Source organism: Mastigoproctus giganteus, chromosome 14 (assembly GCF_048544385.1).
Source record: "Mastigoproctus giganteus isolate SK-2022 chromosome 14, ASM4854438v1, whole genome shotgun sequence".
Classification (NCBI taxonomy): domain Eukaryota; kingdom Metazoa; phylum Arthropoda; class Arachnida; order Uropygi; family Thelyphonidae; genus Mastigoproctus; species Mastigoproctus giganteus.
The window spans coordinates 48,855,275-48,876,669 of NC_143588.1; the positions used below are offsets into that span (position 1 = coordinate 48,855,275).

General features: G+C 37.9%; 1 protein-coding gene across 2 annotated transcripts in view; it reads right to left on the reverse strand.

Moving 5' to 3' along the window:
- The window catches only part of LOC150075125 (chromobox protein homolog 3-like), a 158,804-nt gene extending 137,614 nt beyond the window's left edge, over positions 1 to 21,190 (reverse strand). For both annotated transcript variants that reach the window (XM_090389246.1, XM_090389248.1), the window contains exon 1: positions 21,047 to 21,190. The gene's annotated coding sequence lies outside the window, so the exon portion shown is untranslated. The remainder of the gene's footprint in view (positions 1 to 21,046) is intronic.
- Positions 21,191 to 21,395: the final 205 nt, after the last annotated feature.

Sequence of the window (21,395 nt, forward strand, 5' to 3'; positions counted from 1 at the left end):
GCATTCCCATTGTAGGCACTGTCTCCAGTGAACCATAGGAACTTGGAGCGGCCTGCGGCTACACAGCCCCATTTTCAGCAGGGTTCGATGTACTGTGTGTGTTGTGACACATTACTCCCGTCACCAGCATTCCAATTATTCTCGAGTTGCGCCACAGTTGCCCTTCTGTTGCCATATACCATCCAGGAGAGCCTTCGGTTAACTCAAGCATTGATGAGTCGTAGTCATCCAAAACCTCACTGGCAGTTCATGGGTTTTTCTTATGTTCACAAAATGAGGTTAGTACCTACTGAAAGCAGTCCGAGGAGGGGGTCCTCGGACTGCTTTCAGTAGGTACTAACCACGGCTGACCGTGAGCATCCCACCAGCCGTGCCGTTTTGGATATACTCTGGCCATTACAATTTGGCCTTTGTCAAACTTGCTTAAGTTTGCTGCCTTTCCCATCTAAAGAAAAAGAGTAACACTGATTAACGGAGCTCAGTATCATGTGTTTTTTTATACCATGTTCCGACCCACACTGTAGTTCAACTGCAGTTGCTTCGATTTGCATAACGACTCGCTGGTCATAATGTTTTGGCTCATCAGTGTATAAGCTGGTCTGTAATCAAGTCATAAAGGAGGTTAGGCAAGCAAAAGGCAGATTACAAGAAATCTTTGGCAAAGAAAAACAGCAAAAAAATTATTTTCTTATGTAAACTCTAGAAGGAAGGGGATAAATCAGTTTGGTCCACTTGATATTGATGGTTCAACTGTTGATGATCCTGCTCAGGTAGCTAAAAACCGAATGAGTATTTTGCATCTACATTTACACATGAGGAGTTATTCAGGGAGGGGAATAACAGGTGTATTAAACTATGGTAGCGAGTTAAATGATTTTTTAATAACTAAGAGCAAAGTGGAGGTGAAGATAAATATAAAAAAAGGTACCTGGGGTGGATGGGATCTATCCAGTTATATTAAAGGAAGCGGCAAAGGAAGTAAGCAAACCCTTAGCCATAATTATGAGAGCTTCCTTGGACTCAGGGGAGGTACCCATGGACTACCCCCCATAATTTGTTCTGATGTGTCCAAGACCTTGACAACAGCAACGACAACAATGTATGCAATATTTCTTCTATGTTTTAGGCAACTTAAGATGTTCATTATTGTATATCTACACTAATTCCCCACAGCTGAAGGAACCAGTGTTTCAAAACAAGACTTCTTGTTACATTCCTTTAATTAATTAAATCTCTAATTTATGCTAATCAGTGCCGCACAGTGTATATATTAATCATATTAGTCATTCCTGCATATATAGCTATATCTGCCACATTATTTGAAATTAATTTTCAAATCTCAACTTTTTGCTATGAGCTTTATAGGTTTGTTGCTGTTTCCCAAAAAGGTTATTGTTTGCAATTTTTTCAGATAAATTAAATGCCTTTATCTTATTATTTCTCCCCTATTTCAGAAAAACCAGTTTGGCATTATTCTTCCTTTAAAGAAGAATTATACATATCATTATAGGAGATGGACAGATGGGGTGGGATGAGGCTGACATCTTTCCCTCTTTGGCTAATGCTATATAAGCTTGGTTCCTTGGATCATTTGCTACGACCAACAATAAATAAATACAATATTATATTTATTTTCTGCAGACAATCATTTTCTTCATTGCAGTTTCTCTGTTTCAATGTCTAAGTCCTTGAAGTTATAATATGGTTTAATAATCTGGTCAAGATTTTTGCTGTTGTGTAACTTGAACAAGACCCATGGTTTGTTACTCTTTCTTGCCTGAAGACATTCATATAAAAATTTTTGCCTTTATCCTTTTTTAATTTAATATTAAACAAACAACTATGTACTGAAATCTTATTGGAAATATAGGATAAAGACTATGAAAACATTCTGCTAAGTAAGTAAGTATATTTGATTATACTGAGATAGTTGTAGAATGAATGAATCTATGGTAAATACTGTATAAGCTAGTCTGTAACCAAGTCACAAAGAAGGCTAGGCAAGCAAAGGCAGATCATGAGAAATCTTTAGCAAAGGATGCAAAGAAAAACAGCAGTTCCCAACCTTTTGGGAACTCCTTTTAACATAATATTTTTATTGTGAACCACTAAGCCTATATTCTCTGAAATCATATAATAGTTCTGAATTTTTATTATAAAATATTTCCAGTACATTTTTATAAGCGATATTGTGCAATAACATAAAATTATTATTAAGTATCTATACATAACAACGGTCTTGGAAAACATTTAATTAACACAATATACTCTAAAATAGTAAAATAATTATAAGGAATTGTGGGAGATGTGGTTTCTTTTGTTGGAAATTCTTTACTATTTTGTAGTTTACAAAATTATACTTATGTAAATCTAACCAGACACCATTACAGAATTTTTAGTGCGATCCCTTTGGAACACTTTTTTAATCCCCTGAGGGTTCGTAAACCACTGATTGGTAACTGCTGCTCTAGAAAGAAGGGAATGAATCAGATTGGTCCAATTGACATTGACGGTTCGATTGTTGATTAACCTGCTGAGGTAGCTGACAAACTGAATGAGTATTCTGCATCTACATTTACACATCAGGAAGTCTACAGGGAAGTGGAGGCCAGAAGCTTATCAAACTCTGGCAAGGAGCTAAATGATTTTGTAATAACTGAGAGAAAAGTGGAGGATAAATTGTTGAAATTGAACATAAGAAAGATACCTGAGGTGGATGGGAAGGAGGAAGCAAAGGAAGTAAGCAAAAGCTTCCTTGGATTCAGGGGTGGTCCCCATGGACTGGAGATGTACAAATGTGTCCCCAATTTACAAAGGGTGACATGAGTAATTACAGACCTGTTAGTTTAACTTCTGTTCTGGGGAAAATAATGGAATCATTGGTTAAAGAGGCAATGCAGGATCATCTAGACAAGACTGCAGTTATAGTTCAGACACAACATGGGTTTATTAAGAGGAAGTCTTGTCTAACAAATCTGATTGGATACCATGATATGGTCACAAAGTAACTGGATGCAAAAAATTATTTTGATATCATATACTTGGATTTTAGGAAAGCTTTTGATACTGTTGCACATGGACGACTACTGTACAAACTGGAGCAGTATTGAAGTAAGGGCAAGTTGCTACAATGGTTAAAAGGATGGTTGGGTGGGAAAAGACAGAGAGTGGTAATCAATGGACACTACTCTTTGTGGACCAATGTTATTAGTAGATTTCCCAGGGTTTGGTGACGGGCCCAATGTTGTTTTCTGTATATATCAATGATATTGATGAAGGTATATCAGGGTTAATGTCTAAGTTTGCAGATGATGCAAAGGTTGGCAGGGTTGTTAATGACAGTATACCACTGCAACAGGATCTAGAATAGTTGAGCAGATAGGCTGAGGTGGTAAGTGAAGTTTAACATTGACAAATGTAAAGTGCTACATATGGGTAGCATTAACATACCAACTGGGTGGTACTACACTCAGGGTAGTGGAAAATGAAAAGGACCTGAGAGTAATCGTGCAATCTCATATGGAGTTTTCTGAACAGTGCAGATAGGCAACAGGAGTAATTCATGGTGTCTTGTAATCATATACAGGAACTTTGCTAGCAGAGATAAGGAGGTGATTATTCTCTTGTGTAAGGCAATGGTCGTCGGACCACACCTTGGGTACTGCATCCAAGTCTGGAGGCCTCATTTTAGGAAGGACATAGAGCTGTTGGAACAAGTACAGATAAGAGCAAAGAGATTGGCGAGTGGAACAAAGGGTTGCTCTTCCGGAGAAAGGATTAAGATTTGCAAATTAGAGTGTCTGCTGACTAGGCACCTGCGAGGTATTGGTATTAGTATTAGTAATGGTCGCATGGTGCAAGAAAGCCTATGGCTTATGCTGCACCAGTCAAGAAAAAAAAAAAAAAAAAAAAACACCCTGAATAAAACAATGATAAAAAAAAAATAATAATAATAATAATTAATAAAAGAAAAGGAAATTAAACCTATCATCCTATGCATTTCCCTCACCCGAAGGTACTATCCAGATAACCTTTGAATTTCTCCAAACTGTCAGCCTCTACCACCCATGTAGGCAACTTATTACAGTAATTTATAACTCGCACGCTAAAATAAAACTTCCTGCAGTCCAATCTAAATATTCCCCCCCCCCCCCCGTAACTTGAATTTATGTCTCCTAGTTCTAGCATCATTTATAATCTTGAAAATTTCGTCCTCATTCATTTTACTGATGCCTCTCAGAGCCTTAAATACCTCAATTAAATCTCCTCTAAGGTGTCTAATTTTCAAACTTTGCAACCCACATATTCAAAGTCTTTCTTCACAAGGACGCCCTTTTGCCGATCTCACCAGGTGAGTTACCCGTATTTGCACCCTTTCAAGAAGCTCGATGTCTTTCTTTAGGTGTGGTCTCCATACTTGAACACAGTATTCCAAGTGTGGTCTAACAAAAGCCTTATATAATGGGATTATCACGTCCCTATAGAGATAGGGACTCTACTTGCAAAAGTTTGATAGATCATCGATAGGACACCATGGGCCTTCCTTGCAACCTGTTTACAATGCTCAGAGAATTTCATGCCTGACCGTATCGTAACACCCAAGTCCCTTTCCTCCAGTACTGGGTTTAGTTGAACTCCACCAAGTGAATAAGTTATTTTGGGATTACTGTTTTCCAAGTGTAATACCTTACACTTTGTTGGATTAAAGCATAGCTGCCATTTTTCTGACCATTCCTGAAGTCTATCGAGGTCTCTCTGAAGAAGCTTAGCTTGACAGTGATCATTAACTACTCTACCAATTTTAACATCATCTGCAAATTTAGACATCACGCCCTCTATCCCTTCATCGATGTCGTTTATGAAAATTAAAAACAACAGTGGTCCTAATACTGATCCTTGGGGAACCCCACTTCTTACATCAACCCAATCTGAGGAATAGCCATTTATCACAGCCCACTGCCTCCTGCCCTGAAGCCATTCTGCTATCCATCTAAGAATTTTCCCAGTGATTCCAACCTGTTCCAGCTTATAAAGCAACCACTCATGTGGGACTGAGTCAAAAGCTTTGAAATTATTCCCTAAATCCAACTCGTGAGTGACCCTTTCAAAATAGCGAACCAGATTTGTTAAACATGATTTTCCCTTTACAAAACCATGCTGAGTATCCTCGAGAATTTCAATTCGATTCAAATGATCCTGAATTCCACCCTTGATCATTGCCTCCATGATTTTTCCTACCACTGAAGTCAGACTGACAGGTCGATAATTTCCCACTTCACTCTTAGAGCCTCCCTTATGTATGGGAGATACATTAGCACATTTCCAATCCAAGGGAATCTCCCCAGAGTCTAGTGATGCTCGCATAATTAGCCTCAATGGTTCAATGCACTCACTTGCCGCCTCCCTTAAGATTATAGGGTATATTCCATCAACACCAAGAGCCTTACTGGCCTGTGGGCTCGAAAGTTTTTTCATTAAATAATCTTGTGAAATTTCAATATCATTAATTACATATTTTTCAACTTCACTCCCACAATTTCCCATTGCCACAAAAGGTTTTACATTTGTAAATATCAATGCAAAATAACTGTTGAGTTCATCTGCAACGGCAGCTGGTGTATTTAATACTATTCCCTTTCCCTTACGTAAAGGTCTGATCTGGTTTGTCCTGCTCTTGGCATTTCTATATATGTGAAGAATTCCTTATTCCCCCTCTTTGCTCTGTTTGCTAGTGATTTCTCATAAACTGCCTTTGCCTGTTGAACCTTTTCTGTGGCTGTATTACAGATCATTTTGTAGCTGTTATAGGCTTCAGTACTTTTTATTGCTCTGTAACCTTCCCATGCCACCTTTTTCTGCTCAAGTAATGTGGCAACTTCACTATTCATCCAACTTGGAACCCTCCTCGTGGAGTATTTTTTTTAATGTAAATACGCATTCAAGGCATCTGTGATTAATGTTTTAAAAGCATACCACAGTTCAATTGTATTCATTCTCTGTGCGATATCTAAACTTATCGCACTTAAGGTATTACATGGCCTCTATTCAGTGAATAGAGGCCATGTAATACCTTAAGGCATCATAATTTCCTTTTCTGAAATTAACACCCATTCCTTTGCCTTTTACTACTGCTACCTCTCTCATCATCATCCACCACAGAACTCCATGATCACTTCCTGCTACTGGTTCCTCTACTGTCAGCCTTGTTATGTCATCTGATTCATGGGTGATGATGAGGTCTAGGATATTCTTTTCTCTAGTACTTTCCCTGACATGTTGATACAAATAACAGTCATCTAGTTGATTTAAAAATTTTGTTCCCCATGTCGAGTTTCCTTCCCATTTACTCCAATCAATTAGAGGCAAATTGAAATCACCCATAATAAGACATTAACGCTTACTTGCCCATTCCATTTGCATGTAGAGGCTTTCGTCATAATCTTCACAATCACCTGGTCTGTAGATTACTCCTACTCACATTATATCCTTGAGGTTGTCACAGACATTCTCTCAGATATGCCAGACAAGATGTACTTGCTACCTGGGAGTCTAAAACGCTGATGGAACTGATATTCGGGTGACACTCAAGTCAAGTGGGCCCAATTTCGGCGAAGTCTGGATTTGGCTATCATACGGTCTATGATAGCCAAATCCACTGCTTGTACCTTCACGATGGTGGGACAGTTAGCAATCCTGGATATAACCTCCATGCACGAGTACATGGTGGGTGACCATCCAGGTGTGAACCAACGTAAGTAGGGGTCAAGGTGTGGCGCTCACACCACATGGAGGAATGCCGCCCCTCTGTGTTACCAGGAAGTACTAGGTGGTAGATGACTCTCATCAAACGGTACAATACCACCACTTTGCTTTTTTTTTTCTTTTTTTCTTTTATGAAAACCCCAAACACGAAAGGTATCAAAACCTATAGTACTTAGTACCGTGCATGGGTTGAAGGAGAAGTATGGGGGGAGGGGTGATGCCGGAAACTTTGCTCTAGAGACTAAACATGGGTTTCACCACTTCAAGCCTCCAATAAGCAAAGTGGTGGTATTTCACCGGTTGATGAAAGTCATCTACCACCTACACTTATTGGAGGCTTGAAGTGGTGGAACCCATGTTTAGTCTCTAGAGCTAAGTTCCGGTCAACACTTCCCTATCTCTTCCATCATGCAGTATGATTGATGACTCTTGAGGTTATAATGAACATCGTGGTTAGATCCAATATTTCTTACATTTTGAGGGTACAGCTCTAAAACAGTGTTTGCAGGCCGGCCGCTAGTTAGTACACTGGACCGAACCTATTGGTAAATCTCTAGGAGGCTTCTTGATCAGCTAGTGTATAATCTTGCTACCTCTACTCTGCCAGATAGTGATTGGAGGGGGTCCGAGTAGTGTGTATGCGGGGAGCATTGTCGAGGCCACATTATGTCAAGGATCTGGGTATATTCTTACCATGTGTATGCCATATCCAAAAATTTCATTACTTCATACAGCATGTGTCCCCCAATTTTTCTTACTATTGAATACACCATGAATTAACAATTGTCAAATTGTCAAAATTGTTAATTGTCAAACTAATAGAGCAAGCTTATCTGCAAAAGATCTAAACCTCCCAAGGACTTCCTAATTCATTTCACAAATATACGTGGTCTCAATTATAATCTCAACGATGTCCATTTCCACTTGCAGTCTGCCAAACCCCATGTACTTTTTCTGACAGAATCTCAGATGCCCAAATTATTCGCTGTATGATTCCTTTCACCTCAAAGGTGGTACTTGTGCATATGTCCATTCTGATATTCCCTGTCAGGGACTTGGCAATTTGGAATCTCCTCTCTTTGATCTTCTCTGACTTAAAATCTCTCTACCTCATTGTGTCAAATTCATCTGTTGTCTCTACCGTTCTCCCAACTCCACTAATCACTTGGACCTCTTTGACTTCCTCTCTTTGCAACTTGACTTTCTCCAGTCCAACTTTCCTAACAGTGAGGTAATTTTCCTTGATGATTTTAATGTTCACAACACCAGCTGGCTTCCGTTTTCTATTGCGCCTATTCATAGGAAAATGATAAAAATCAAATTTCAGATATAATCAATTTATGTTTTATTAGAGTGATGTTTTAGAATTTATGATACATGCCAATTTTTTTTCAAAAAAGAGAAGAATTCATTGATGTTTGCATCGTCACCAATAATATGTTTTAATGTCTTTGGTTCCGGAAGATTTTTTAGGGAAAGGAGGATGGATATTCTGTCCTGATCATAAGTGAGGGCAGTCAATGAGAATGTGTTTGACTGATAAGTGCAAGGAATAGTGTGGACATTGAGGAGGATCCTCTCCTATAAGTAGATTAAGGTGAGTCAGATATGTATGTCCTATCCGTGCGCGTGCAAGCACTACTTCTTCTCTTCGTACTGTTTTGGTGCTAGAGCGCCAAAGCTGTGGATCCTGTTTCAACTGAGAAAGTTTATTATTGGTTTGGGTGTGCCATAACTCTTTCCACAGTGCAAGACATGTTGTTTGTATGATATAATTATAGTCGTAGATTGGAATAGGAGCAAGCGTTAAATCATAAGTTGATGGATTTTTGGCAGTTTTGTCAACCAGTTCATTCAGTGAACTGGCTGACAGTTCACTGAATGGGAAGTATCGGGGATAAAAGAGAAGTTCATCCCTTTTATCCCCGAATGGGCTGGGATCCAGCAAAAGGTCACTGATTGATGACGTTCCTCAATTTTTAATAAGACTTCTGATTTGGTTTAAAATAAGATGAACCTTGTAAGAAAAGTTTTGTATTGCTGTAATTGAGCTTAGAGAGTCAGTGTATACAATATATTTTAGAGATGGGTAGAGATTCGGGTTTTCTAAAGCTAACTTTATTGCATAAAGTTCTGCAGAGAAGCTGCTATACTCAGGTGGAAAGGAAGCAGAAATGATTGTAGAGGGGAAATACTGCTGCTGCTCCAATGGCTGAATGTGATTTGGAGCCACCAGTATATATTGGCAATAAACTAGCATATTTCTGAATATGGCTTGCATGGAGTTGTTTCACGTTGAGTGACGGTAGAAGATTCTTTCCCCATTTTTGAAGGTAAGTATCACAAGTTAATTGTGGAGGTGTCCAAGGTGGGTGAAAGCATTTCACTACGTCTAGCCTGTTGACATTAGGAATATTCCAACTCTGTGTTATTTCAATTAGGCGTAAGCCTGCCAGTCTTATTTTACTGGGTTTATTTCTATAAAGGTTTTGCAGTGGTGGATTAAAGAGATATGGCCCAATAGGATGCTGACAGCAACTTTGTATTTGGGCTGCATACTTAAGAAGTAGTATTTTCCTGCGGAGACAAAGAGGGGGCTCATGTGCTTCAATATATAAACTATGGGTAGGAGATGTCCTGAATGCGCCAAGGGCAATCCGCAATGCACTATGCTGTATAGGGTACAACCAGCGTAGTGTACTCTTTCGGGCAGAATCGTAGATTGGAGCACCATAATCCAAACGGGATCTGATCAATGCTCTATATAACAGAAGCAAAGATATACGGTCTGCTCCCCAAGACATTGCAGATAAAGCTCTGAGTATGTTCAGTTTTTTGAGGCAAGAAGTATGCAGCGATTTAATGTGCTCAAAGAAATTTAATTTTCTGTCAAGGATTAATCCCAAGAATCTGATATTGTTGGTCACTGAAATAGTAAAATTTGACATCTGAAGTTCAGGATCTGTATGCATTTTTCGTTGATTACAAAAGCGGATTGCAACAGTTTTCTGCTGAGATAGACAATAGCCACTGAGTCCTGCCCACCTTTGGACCTTATTCAAGGATAACTGCAGTTGGCGTTCAATGGATCTCATTATTGTTATTTTGGTTTTTTTTTAGGAGCATTAGCAACTAAGGCCATATTGCTCCGGGATGTGTGGTGGTCATTCCCTGACCTTTCCGCATCCTCCGTATTTGGCGGTGACAGGCTCGAACCCCGGTCTAATGGATCTCCTATTCTGAGAATGGCAAGAAATGGAGAGATCATCCGCATAAAGATAGGTCTCAACTGCATTTGGAAGTTCTTTTGTTATAGAATCAATTTTAAGGACAAAGAGGGTTGCACTCAATATAGAACCTTGTGGCACTCCTTCTTCCTGTAAAAATGTCATAGAAAGCGAGTTGTGGAATCGAACAATTCTGGAGAAAGTTTCTGATGAATATAGGAAGGTTGCCCCGTAGACCAAGGGCATGGAGGTCGCTGAGAATGCCATAATGCCAGGTAGTGTCAAATGCCTTCTCTATGTCTATGGAAACCAAAACGAGATGTTCATTTTTTTACAAAGGCATTGCGTGCAGACTCTGCCTTGATCATGAGATCTAAGGAGGACCTGTTCTTACGAAAGCCATGCTGATTATTACTCATTAGGTGTTGTGTTTCGATGGTCCAAACAAGTCGATTATGAATAATTTTTTCAAGTAATTTACCGAGGCAACTGGAGAGGGAAATTGGTCGGTAATTGTATGGCCTTGTAGGGTCTTTTCCAGGTTTCAAAAAGGCAAGATCTGTGGCATGATGCCAAGAGCTGGGATAAATGTTTTCCATAAATATTCTGTTATAGTAGACCAGTAGTATTTGTAAATTTTTGTCACCAAGGTTTTGTAACATGATATAAGATATTCCATCTGGCCCAGCGGCACCGTTGTGTGTCGTTTTCATGGCATGTAGAAGTTCGTGGTATTGAAGAGGCTGGTTATATGGAAGGAAAACTGAGGTTCAAAAGTTTATGGCTCTTTCTTTGGTCTTTGTCTTTATTTTCTGAAAATCTGCAGACTAAGTTGAGGCCGCTGAAACTTTAGCAAACGTTTTGCCCAAAGCATTTGCTATGTCCTCAGGAGCAGAGAGTTCCTGCCCATTCCATGAAAGAATTGGTGAAGAGGTTGTAGGGAATTTTCCAGAAATCTGTCTGATTTTCTTCCATATTAACCTGGAGTTAGTGTTTCTGTTTATGGTAGATGTAAAACGAATCCAAGAATTCTTCTTGGCTTGCCTTTGGATGAGACGTGCTTGCGCTCTTAGCTTCTTGTAATTGATAAGATTAGCCGTGGTTGGTGATCTACGAAATAAATTCCATGCTTTATTTTTTAACTTCTTTGCTTTTGTGCAGTCTTCATTCCACCAACAGTTAAGGTGCTGTCGGGACCGAGGATTCAACAATGGAATTGAACACTAAGCTGCAGATAGTAGGTGTGAAATGATATAATCTGTGGCTTCATCTATTGACTGTGTACGTATATATTGCTCATGCAGGGTGACAAAAGATGGAAATTTGACTCAGTTGGCTTGAGAGAACTTCCATTTCCTGCAGGGTTTGACTAATGGTGGTTGTGCAGTGAGCAGATCACAAATAATCGGAAAATGATCACTGCCCAAGGGGTCATCTAAACCAGACCATTCTATGATTGGAAACAGAATCGGGGAACATATTGATAGATCAATTGCAGAAGTTTGTCCAGTTGGTAATTGTATGTGAGTGGGTGCACCAGTATTAAGAACAGTAAGGTTTTGCTTGTCTAGAAAAGTTTCAATTAGGCGGCCATGTGTATCTACTTTTGTTGATCCCCATAAGGGATGGTGGCTATTGAAATCACCCAACAGACAGACAGGGGGTGGTAATTGCATTAGCAGGTTTTCAAGATCTCGGTAAGAGAAGGTATGACTTGGTGGGAGATAGACTGATGCTAGTGTTAATGCAATCTGGGTTATCAAACGTACGGCAACAACTTCAATATCAGTTTGCAAAACTATTTGTTTGATCAGGATCTTTGAGCTGATGAAGATGGCCACACCTCCATGGGCAGCATTTGAAGTATTACGATCTTGTCGATTGATGGCATAGTTCTTTATGTTGGTGGAAATTTGTGGAGTTAGATAGGTTTCCTGTAGACAGAAACCAACTGGAGAGTAGCGGTTAATTAGGACTTGAATATCATTAAGGTTGCTACGAAATCTTCTGCAATTCCATTGTAGAATATAAGGCATTACTGGTGTTTAGTAGAAGCTGTATCTGACTGTTTTTTTAATGTGCCTGGCTTGTGACGTTCAGGCTTTGGTTTGTCTTTTTTAGAGAAGAATGGTCGACCGGTGTCTATTTCTTCTTCCGCATGTATTTCTAAGATAGGTTCTTGTCTAGACGAGTCGAATGTATCCACAGATGTTTCTTGGATATTCTTTTTTAAGTGTGAGCTCCGATTATTCGATGTAGAAGCAATCACTGGGGGGGGGGGAGCGAAGGAGATGTTGCTGGTACTATAATTGCTGTATTATTTGCCTGGTTCAACTGCTTATGGGTATTGGACTGTTGCTGAGAGAGAACAGCCCGAGCCCAGTCAGAGATTAAAGTGTTTGAAGGTACTGTAACATCGGTTTGGGTGCCCACTGATTGATACTTTTGCGCAATACTGGCGTTGAAAGCTTAGTCATACTGGGAGCAATTACTTTCCTTGCTTCTTGAAAACTTACTTTATTTTCAATCTTATATTGTCACAATTTTCTTTTCAGTTTTCCATTTTTCGCATGACCTGGAATAAGCAGGATGATTGCCTTTACAGTTGGGGCAGGCCATTTCTTTTTCTGAGCAATCACTTTGAGTGTGTTCAGAGGACCCACAATTGGGGCAAACTTGATTTCCTCTGCATGCCATTTGAGAGTGGCCATACTTTTGGCACTTAAAACATCTCAATGGATTAGGAATGTAGGGTCTAATGCGACAAAGTAGATAGCCTGCTTTTATCGATGTTGATATATTTGGCGTACTGAAAGTGAGAATAATGTTCCTTGTAGGTGTAAGTGTATTGTCTTTTTTAGTCATAATCCTTTTGACTGCAATGACATTTTGGTCTTGCATTATCTCCTTCAAGTTCTTGCATTATCTCCTCCTCCGTGACATTCAAAAGATCCCAGCTGGATATAACCCCTTTGGATGTATTTAGGGTTTCATGGGGAGAAACCTTTACTGGAATTCCAGCAAAGTTGGCAAGGTTTAGTAGTTTCTGCGAATGACCATGGTTTATTGTCTCCACTAGTAGGTCACCTGATTGCAGTCTCTTGACTGTCTTAGGAGATCCTGCCAGACTTTCCAGGTGTTTTTGGATAACAAACGGAGAGAGCTTACTGAGAGGCTGATCTCCAAGAGAGTGCATTATTAGAAATGCAGGACAATTTGTCGCTGAGGAAGTGGTTTTCAACCTCTTGGGTTGTGACGTTTTACGCTCATTGTCTAACTCTGGCTAAGAATTTGTCGGCTCGAGAGGCGGAAAGGCATGTTGATCCACGTTTGCTCCTTTTAGCCCTTGGCAGATTAGCTTTTCTGCCAAGATTTCCGGCTGCGCCACGGGGAGGCAGGAGCAGTGCCCAGTGTGACCAAGCATAGAGTAGTAAGTGTTAGTAAAGGAAATATGAAAAAAAAAGAAGAAAGGTAGCTTTTCTTTCATGCTCTGTACAAGTACTTTTTGTGACAGTAGCTGATATTAAAAAATAAATTTCTTAAGGACAGGAACTTAATATAACTTTAAATTGCTTTTAGATAATGACTCTTTAAGCACAGAGAAAACGCTTGATCACAATCGCTTGGCACCCGGGGCCTAATCAAGAAGCGTATGCTACGCACTGCTGCTCCTTCCCACCTGGCTATGGTCGCGCCTGATAAGGCTGTTCAAGAGAAGAATGTTGCATATTGTAATTGGCTTGTTTCTAATTCTTCAGTTTCATTTTCAGTTTGAAGCTTCAGTTTCATTTTCAACTGCTTGCAACAATTGCAAAACAGTTATTAATCAGTCCAAACTAGAGTTTGAACAGTCTAAGAGTAGAAAATTTGCTTCTTGCTCTAATGGTAGCCGAGCATTCTGGCCTCTTGCCAAAGCTATTGGCCGCAACTTTTGCCCATTTCTGCTTCCACCTCTGCTCAAACCAGATGGTTCTGTTGTCACTTCAGCCTGCTAGCATCCCATTTTCCTTCCAACTCATGTATTAATGATCTTGGTAAAACACCTCCCACCATTTCCAACATGCTCCATTCAATGCCTCCTGTGGTCTTCCGTCAAAAGAATGTCAGAAGGATTTTTGATGAATCTTGATGCTAAGAAAGCTCCAGGTCCCGATGGTATTTCTCCACTTGTTCTCAAAACCTGTGCTCCTGAACTTACTCCTATTCTTTGCTGTCTTTTTTCACTTTCTTATTCCAAAGGTATTTTTCCTTCTGCTTGCAAATTTGCTCATATCCAGCCAGTTCCTAAAAAGGGTGACAAATCCCTCCCATCCAATTAACGTCCCATTGCAATTACTTCTACTCTTTCTAAAGTAATGGAGAAATCGATTACCGTATTTCCCCATGTATAAGACGCACCTTAATTTTGGGGCCCGAAATTTGAAAAGAAATGTATTACATAAAGTTATTGAACTCAAGTTTTATTCATCATAAAATTCATACAACTCCTCATAACTTGAATTCAGCACTGTATAAAAATCTTTTCTGAGCAGAACGTGGCAAAACGTAATATACTGGTAACAAGTGCGAAACAATGAGTGCAAAGACAACAAGCGCGAAATGCAAGTAAAAAAATCTAAAACCACTGTATAAGATGCACCCAGTTTTTTGACCCCAAATTTTTCGAAAAAAGGTAAGTCTTATACATAGGGAAATACGGTAACTGCCAACTCTTAAACTACCTAGAAACTTTCCGTCTGATCAACGATCGCCAGTATGGATTCCTTCAGTATCGATCCACTGGTGATATTCTGGCTTATGTTACTCATTTATGGACTAATTCAATGGAAAGATTCGGTGAAACACAAGTAGTTGCTCTTGACATCTCAAGAGGCTTTCGATCGTGTTTGGCATAAAGGTCTTCTAAACAAGCTTCCATCTTATGGTTTGCCAACTGTTTTTAGTAATTGGTTATCCAGTTTTCTCTCTGATCGCTCACTGAGGGTGATGGTTCTCTGTCTTCTAACTTCTCTACTAATGCCGGTGTCCCCCAAAGTTCAGTTCATTCCCCCACTCTTTTCCTCTTGTATATTAATGACCTCCTTCCATTGACTGGAAATCCTATCCACAGTTTTGCCGATGATAGCACATTGCATTTTACTTTCCATTTTGAGAAACCTTGCCCTGCTCAATCAGCTTAAACTTCTCGAAAATCTGCTTCCAATTCCTTAAATGCCGATCTTCAGGTAATTCTCCAGTGGGCAAAGACAATTTAGTTGATTTCAACCCTTCTAAAACTCAGCCTTGTCTTATATCTCCCAAAAAGGATTCTTCTGCTGCTATGCTTATCTTTAGTGACACACCGATTTCTAGGCAAAATGATATATCTCTTTTGGGGATTACTCTGACTTCTAATCTCTCTTGGTACAAGCACATTACAAATACTGCTTACTCTGCATCTAAAAAACTGGGTTTTCTCTTTCGCTCTCGGCATTACTTTTCTTCCAAACAGCTGCTCACTCTGTATAAATCGCAAATCCGCCCTGCCATGGAATATTGTTCCCACATCTGGGGTGGTGCCCAAAATCTCTCTCGGGTTTCTTGATTCCATTCAGAAGAAGGCAGTTAGGTTAATTAATGATTCATCTCTAACAGAGTCTCTCCACTTGCTGTCTCATAGGCGTACTGTTTCTGCTACATGCCTCTTCTACATACTTCCATGGGCACTGTTCTTCTGAACTGGCTTCTATAATTCCTGTTCTCTCTTTCAAAACAGTCCGAACACGAGCCGCCACCAGCAAACATCCATTTACTGTCCAACTTCAAACTCACAGAACTTACTTTTCATCTTCCTCGTTTATTCATTCAACTGCCGTTTTCTGGAACAACCTTCCTTTATACATATTTCCTGAAAATTAGTCTACAGAAGCTCAAGTCCAATGTCAACAAATATCTTCTTTCGTCTTCTCAACCTCCAACTCAAGCACGAGAACAAGTACTATAGGTTCTAATACCTCTCGTGTTTGGGGTTTACATAAAAAAAAAAAAAAAAAAAATATATATATATATATATATATACATACACACACACCTTTGTTTCCAAATATCTCGCACCATACAGATTCTATACTAGCATGTGAAACGTCTGAATCCGGGAAAGCTATCGTCGCATTCAGACTGCTTCTGATAAGAAGCATTACCCCACCACCCCTTCTATCTACCCTATCCTTCCTAAATACATTATACAAGCCATACTGAAACTCATCATCCCCAATTTCCGGGTGGCACCACGTCTCCGTACGCCCTATTATGTCCGCGTTACTTGTTTTACCAGTAGTTCGAATTCGCTCATTTTATTGACGACACTTCTAACATTACTATATAAACAATTAAGACTTACTGTTCTTGTATATTTAACAACCCTAACACAACCCTTGAAGTTTTTTAGGCTCATTTCCCTGGCATTAGCTACTGCTCACTTGAAACGTTTCTGCCCCCAGAACATCTAGATAATATGTCCAGTTGGGGTAACAGATAAGAACTCTTGAGATATGCGCAAGAGTTACTTTGACCAATATTATCAGATAAATGCGTGTCAGTATTACCGCCCCCCTAACTAGCAGTTTCCCTGAACCTTTAAGGCATCCTCAATAATACTGGCAAAAACTTTTGCACCACCTTTGTTTAAATGTATCCCGTCTCTACAAAACAAATTCCTTCTACCTACAAGTGTGGGACATGCTGATAGAAATTTCCCCCCTAAAGCCTTGCAGAGTCCTTCAAGTCTTCAGTTAATCTACCAGGTGATCTGATTGAGGTGTATAAGACTTTGAATGGTTTGAGCAAGCTCAATGCTGATGGGATTCTTCCTCTTGCTCAGATTACTCACCTGAGGGGACATAAATTCAAACTGAGGTAAGAGTTGTAGAATAGATGTGCAGAAATTTGCCTTTAGCCACTGGGTGGTTGATAGTTAGAATAAACTTCCATCTGTTGTAGTCAACAACTTAAATAAGTTCAAGACAGAACTAGATAAACATTTGGAGTGAATGGATGGGTGAAATGGGAAGGTTTTTTTTGGCTGATGCTATATAAGCTTGCTTTCTTGCATCATATGCCTCTACTCATGCTAATGACTGCCTTGTTACTGAATCGGCTTAATGTAAAATTTCTGTTTCTATGTATTTTTTTGTGAAAGTCGATAATTTTTTAAGTTATCAACAGTTTTAGTACTTAAGAAATGAAGTCCCAGAATATATGCATTCATTATGTTGTAACCATAGCAGCAACTGTTAAAAAATTAACCCCGGGGGCTCACATCTGGTGAGTATGTGCTTGGCACACCCAGGGCCTGAGCTGGATATCACCATTCTTCTCCTTCTTGGTGATTTCCTTCTACATCTCTCTCTCTCTCTCTCTCTCTCTCTCTCTCTCTCTGGGTAATTCAGAATTTTTTTTTTTTTTTTTTTTCCTGGTGCAGCATAAGCCTCAGGCTTCCTTGCACCATATGGCTGTTAATAATAACAACCGTTGAATATATGAAACTATTTCTATGTTCCCATTTCAAATTTAATCTGAATTCTGTAGAATCAAAAGTTGAAATTGCTGTTCAAGTGAATTAGAAATTGGATTACAATTCAAATCCCACTTCAACTGGACAGTCATTTTAAATGTCACTACTTATTTTTGCACTACATATTTTTGTGCCAAAGCAACCAAGACAAAGGCTCAACAAATCCAGTCATATCTGGAGACTAAGAAATGTGACTTGCCAACTAGTTTTTATAAGCCAATTTAGTAAGAGTTGTGGTGAACTATGACTTTTGTTTTAGGATCACGGTGAGCTGCATCTTGCCATATATCAACAGGACTTTCAACAAACATAAGATATGTCAGATTACAGATTTACTTAGAACACAGTGTTGACGGAATTTATCCATCTGTATTTAAATGGGGGAAAATAAATTAATATTGAAAATAATTCATTTGTTAATGAAAATAAGCTGTTTATCTTATAAACTCTCGTTTGCATGCATGGTGGTCATAAGTCCGACGTTCATAACCAAGGGAGAAAATCAGTAATTCATCATCTTTTGCATTTTTCTGATTTCTGTTGATTCGATAAACTGGTAATTAATTTACCTATATCTATATATATATATATATATAATTCATATTTATAATCTATATATAATTTATAATAATTCATATTTATAATTTATATATAATTTATAATAATATATAATTTATCTATATTTTAATTAATCAATTAAAAATATAGATAAAAATCTCAATTTTAAGAGTTTAATTATCAACAGGCCATCCTATATCACAGCATGAGCTTGAGTAATATCACCTGGTTTGGGAAGCATATAAATTTAATTAAAAGCATAAGTATTTTAACCTCATCCTGTGACTAGAGGAGAATGGGTTTCTGCATAACGGCTGTTCCCTAAGACTGTTTTAGTATACTTCTTCATCCCCCAACATGCGACTAACTTCTTATCTTGAACATAACCATTACTGTGCAACCCTTGCCTGAGACATTCTTCCGTGACCAAAAAAAAAAAAAAAAGGCATAAAAATCCATCTTTACATGATTTGAATCATTGTCTATTCCACAGTGTTGAAGAGCAGCCCCAGTACCTAGTAACTACCTACAGAAGTAAATGACTACTCGGACATCATCAGTAAACAGGTAGGCACCCATCAGGATAGCACTTAAATATCCAACGACAATTAAATTCTGAATATGAAAGATGCCAAACTCAAGTTCAAATTTAAATAATGTTCTGTATAGTAACTTTAGGATTAATAAGAAAGTTAAGTATAATGCAGTAATTCCTTATATAAATGTACTTTCATATTCTGAAGTTTTTCTATTAGGAATGTTTTTTCAGACTGCAAGATGTGCCATTACATCTTTTAACAAGCAAAAGATGTATTTCTTGAAAATTTTTTGGTGGTTCAAGGCACTGGATACATATGGTGTGATATACGGCATACTTTAATTTCTGCTCTTTCTCCCAGGATGTTTCTGTACTAATTTAAAACACTGACCTAGTTGTTTCTATCAGACTAGTAATTACTAAAAATAATGACTAGTTTTACTTATTTCATTTTTTTTTTACTGTATAAATCACATGTACATTATATCCAACTTTACTATTTATCTGTGCCACTCAACAAAACCATGAATGGTAAACAAATCTGACACATATCACCTATGGAACTGCAGCCACAAAAGTCTGAAGACTTTTTGTCATGCAAGAAACTTTATTATGCAAGTCTTCAGCAAGTAAATTGATCCTGTCATTTCATATATTCAGAATTATGTAATTAATTTCTGCAATATCCATACTGCTACATTCAATTCTTGTGTAGCAGTTTCTTGTTAACACTACATCAGCCTTGCACACAAATTTAAAAAATTATCCTAAGTTTACGCATTTCAATTTCATAACTATGTATGGCAAATACAATATTGCTATTATGTCACTTTTATTACTGTTATTGTAAAGTAATGATTAAGTCTACTACAGATGATAATTCAAGGTGTGGGAGGAGGGAGGCATATCCAGGTTTTTCATTGATTAACAGAAGAGCACCAATTATTTACTGGATCAAAAAAAAATAACAATCCTGTGATAATTATCCAGAAAACGATATGGGCAGTTCTGTGAGCAAAAAACAATGTAAGTTCATCTTTTACATAATGCACATTTTAAAATAAGCCTCTCAAACGTAGAAAATTAAAAAATATACTACAAAAGGCAAACACAAACATTTGTGTTATTTCTTATGGAAAAATTATGCTTACTTCGTGCATTCTTTCTTCATATGGAGAAAGCATTAAGACAGATGCCTATCATTATAAGTGAAGAATTCTAGTATACGATGCTAGAATACTGATAACCAAAAGCTTAATACTGTATTTCAGAAAGCAATATATGGAAACAAGTCACAGTTCACATGTCCTTTATTATCACAATTCAATAAATTCTACTTTTGTTCTTTTAATGTTAAGTTAAATTTGCAAAATAAACATGTTTAATGCAAAGAAGTGATCTTTTCATCAAGTAAATAAAATGTTCTGTACTAATGTCATGTCATATCTAAACCACGTCTGAAAATGATTCACAAAATGGTTTCCTCTGTGAAGACTTCATTATATTCTAACTTTGAATTACTAAATAAATAAGTGCATCTATATAATACAAGTACCATTACACACACGTGGCACAGCTGATGGAAGGCAATTCCTGCAGTATTAATTAATGTTTTTCATCGAAACGATTTTGGTAAAATTAGCGTTTTGAATGCAAAACTATAAGATAAGATCATAAAAAATTTGACAATGAACTTGGATAACGAAGGTAATAAAGTGGCTAAAGTAGAATCATATTATCAGTTTAGAATTTGAAATCCATCAAAAATATGACTTTTATAAGTACTGTAAGAGCATTTATCCGAACCCATAATTGTAATATAAGAAAGGTACAGCGCATGAAACTGGTCATTGGGTATTATCGCATCATAACACCATGGCAATAATGCCAAATGCAGTATCACGTTAGGCTTAAAAAGTACACGATTATATTTCCAACTCGCGGATAGCTTCCCAGAAAAATTAACCCCCTTTCATTTGCAATGTATAATTAAACAACGTTCTGAACTTTCTGAAAAGTAATGGCATAAGCATATATATATTCTAAATAATTTGGGTCCCGAGAAATATATGGAAAATGTCGATTCAAAACAAACCGATAGAAAGGGCAATATATATATATATTCACTCGTACTTAAAATTGTGTAAATTTGGTATATCAAGTTCAAAAGAAAAACTTGGAATAACTACCTCAAAATGATAATACAAACTAACCACAAAAAAAAAAAAAAAAAAACAAGAAATATTAAGATGTGCTTTTTCACTCCCAATATCGCTATCTCGAAAGAGTTCTAAGAGTCGTTCGTAAAACTCTGAAATGGATGCGATATATATGCCTAGGCTTCCATCAGGATGAATATCATACAATTATAAATCAAAAAAAGCTTCATAAGATTCTGAGAATACTTACTTGATAACACGGTGTGCTATGAAGGTTATATTATCCGAAGTTTTCGATTTGACACAATAAACAATAAATAGCTGATTATTTACGCCACAAAAGTAAAAATACAACAATAACCCCCGACACAAAGCCCGCGCACGCGTATTCAGTAAAGAAGCGGGAAGCGTCTTTTGCTACACAACACGCATGCTCGAAGAACACCACACACACGCGCCCGCGCACACACATAGGCAAATTATGACACACTGTGTCTCTATAGATATACTGTACATTCTTTATATTTTGATAATAATTATTATTACAAATTATGCACTCACTACATGAGTTAAATAAATATGAAATAAAAAAAATTGTA